A 3,110-nucleotide genomic window follows, 5' to 3' on the forward strand; every position below is an offset into this window, starting at 1 on the left:
CCCGGAGAGAGGGTTTCCTGGGTTTTTGGGGGGGGGGGGGTGCTGTGGTTAATCCGCTTTCCTTTTGGTCTCTTCCCCCCCTCCCCAACCTGGGTTGAGGCGTCCCAGTGGTTATTTTGTTCTCGTCCTCACTCCTTTCTTCACCATCTTAAGAGGCAGAAAGGTCTGCAAAATAGATGACAGCAGCGTGAGCAACAGGAAAAGCAGTGAGTAGCGGGCCGGCGGGGGTCGCGGCGAGGAGGCCGGGCACCCCCTCCCCGGGCTCTGCACCCTCCGCAGCTGCCACCCCCTCTCCTGCGGCTCGCACGACTCCCCCTGACAGCCCAGGGGGAGGCAGTTTCTTTGCTGGGCTTGGAGTGGTCCAAAAAAGTAATTAAAAGAAAAAAAATCCAGGGGCGGTGGGGAACAAAAGGAATAAAAAAAGAAAAGAAAAGAAAAGAAAATCACAACGTGTCTCCCTCCCTTTGGTTGTAAACAGGTTGGAGGCTGGAGGCTAAATGTCAGCGATCCCAAGCCAGAGGTGGGATGTGCCTCTGGTGGTCAACCCTTATTTGCAGGGGGTCAGGCAGCGGTGGGACATCTGAAACCCTTTTGCAGTTGGAGGGAGCAAATGCCTGCTGTGGAGGGAGCCTCGGGAGCTGCCCTCGCTTCCTCCCCGGCTGCAGCAGGAGCAGGAGCAGCCGCAGCTCTCTGCTAATTGCTCCTCAAGCTCTTCTCCTCTGAGCGCTGGCCACCAGCATGGCTTGGAGACTCATGCTTTACTAATTTCCCTGTCTTCCAGGCTGAACCAATCCCCTCTAGGGAGCCCCCCCCCTTCTTCTTTTTTAACTTGTTTTCTAGAGCAGGGTTTTATTTTATTTTTTTGGCAGACAAGTACTTGAGCAAACCACCTGGAGCTTGTTGCTCTGCTAGCTCCCCACCACCCCCCTCCCGACCCGCTGCTTGGAGGAGGGGTTGGGTGGATAGGTTGGAAAGAAGAATATACTGCAGACAGCCCCTGAAAAAAGCAGATTATATGCTGGTCAGGGAGAGTAAAAAGGAAGAGACATAATTAGCTCCCTTTCCTTCCCCTCTGCCAGCTTCCATGGAGGTCTCTCTGCTCCTTTAATGAATCATTGATTTCTCGCTTCCGTTGCTGAAATAAAAAGTTCACACTTGAGCCTGCTCTTCCTTTTAAGCCTCTCAAGATTTATCGTGTCTCTCCCTCCTTCGCCTTCCTTGTCTCTCATGAAATCAGGGACCTAAATGACCATTTTCTAATTGCTAACATGAGTCATTTACTGAATCATGAGTCTGACATCAAAGCAAAAGGGGCTTTTATTGGGATTGCAAAGGTTTCCCCATAAAATCTGGCTGAAAGTTGTGCCGTCTCCCCCGCCCCCCCTCCCTTTTCTGAATAAGGCAATTTCCTTGGCCAGAAAGAGGCATATTTTCTATTTTCAAAACTATTCAAAAGCAATTTTTCAAACTGTTCTCCTTGGCCAGGGGTGCCTGGTGTTCTTGTTTTCTGACTGCAAAAGTTGGAGTCCTGGCCAGAGCTCCCAATGGACCTGCCATGTCGCGGTGACTGCCCTGACAGATGCAAACACCGCTCTTGTCCCGAGTTATGGCATTTACTAACAGTGACCAGGCTCCTTTGTGACGTATTGAATGTATAGACTGTAATAAGGCCTCTGAGATTCTCTCTGCTCAGACAAGGGAAGGACAGTGTCCATCCTTTTGCATGCCTGTAAAACAAAGGCAATGCAATGGTTATGATTAATAAGCCAAGAGGAGAGTGGAGAAGGAAACGGACTTTATATGAAAAAAAATTATGTGGTTTGCTCGGGATAGGTGTACTGGAAGGGGAATAACGTCGAGTATAGTATGCCAGTATAGTGTGCATTTAGAATTACTCTGGCTCCCAACAGAAGAATACAGAAAAGACAAATAATTCTAAGGGTAGATTGACTTATTAGGTTGGGTTCTTAAGTATATTGTTAACTTCCTGGCAGAAAATTAGAAATGATTTTCTCCAGTTATGCTGTATACTCTGTTTGGAAAGAGTCCGCTTTTAAATTTATGTTCTTGGTTTTAGGGGGTGACATTTAAACCGCCTTAAAATGAAACCAGTGAATCAATATGTTTTAAGGCATTGTTTATGCTACTTCAGAATATTTATTCTTCATATTTGGACCCTGTGGTAAACACTTCAGAAAATTCTTGGGTTTAATTTGATTTAGGAGTTATTTTGTAACTTTGTTCAATCACTATTTTGTAACTTTGCTAAATTGAAAGAAGGAAACAAAAAGAGAATGAAAAGCATAAGCCTGCTCTAAAATGAATGTTTGACAACTCTTTTAATGTGGCCCACAGTCCTAATTTCAGTTTTCACAGTTTACACCTGCTGGCATGAATCCTGAAAGATATGCCATAAAGTTTTCTGAGGGATTTCAGCAAGAGATGTTCAGCTGATTGCTGAAATTTTAAATGACACATAATTAAAAATCCATGTCTTTTACATGGTATATTTTGTGAAGCAGTCAAATAACTGCCCTTTTTGCTGTCAGATGTCACAAAATGCAGCAACTTGATATTTTAATTTTTCTGAGCTGGCAAGGAAAAGTATCAGTGAATTTGCAAAAGGATGGTCTTTTTTCCTACTTTTTTTAAAAACAGTCTCATTCTTTTGAAGCCACACTACAGAACTTTCTGTTCAAGTGAGAAATTCTGCTTAGACCTATTTCTAATTTGTGCAGAAATAAAACTGCATGTCCAGAATTCCATGTTAAATCTGACTCTGGCAGGTGCAATACTCAGTGCAATACTTAAAACGACTACAACACATAGAGTCCTTTTCTATACTGTGTGATGACAGGGAGGGCATTTACAAAACAGAACCCAAATGAAAAGCTGACATAGCTTTTTAGATTATATCTCATTCTTTTTTCTACTTGCTGTATAGCCTTTCTTTTATAGCACAGTTGAATCCCTAAATACCCCACTACTTTGTATTGTTAGGTCACCTCTTAGGTTAGCCTGAGAAAGCCTGAGAAAAGTTCCACAGGAAAGATGCACTATTTAACGGAATTCAATCTGTCCCAATAGATTTGAATCACTAACATAAATGT

Source organism: Alligator sinensis, unplaced genomic scaffold (assembly GCF_000455745.1).
Source record: "Alligator sinensis unplaced genomic scaffold, ASM45574v1 scaffold663_1, whole genome shotgun sequence".
NCBI lineage: Eukaryota > Metazoa > Chordata > Crocodylia > Alligatoridae > Alligator > Alligator sinensis.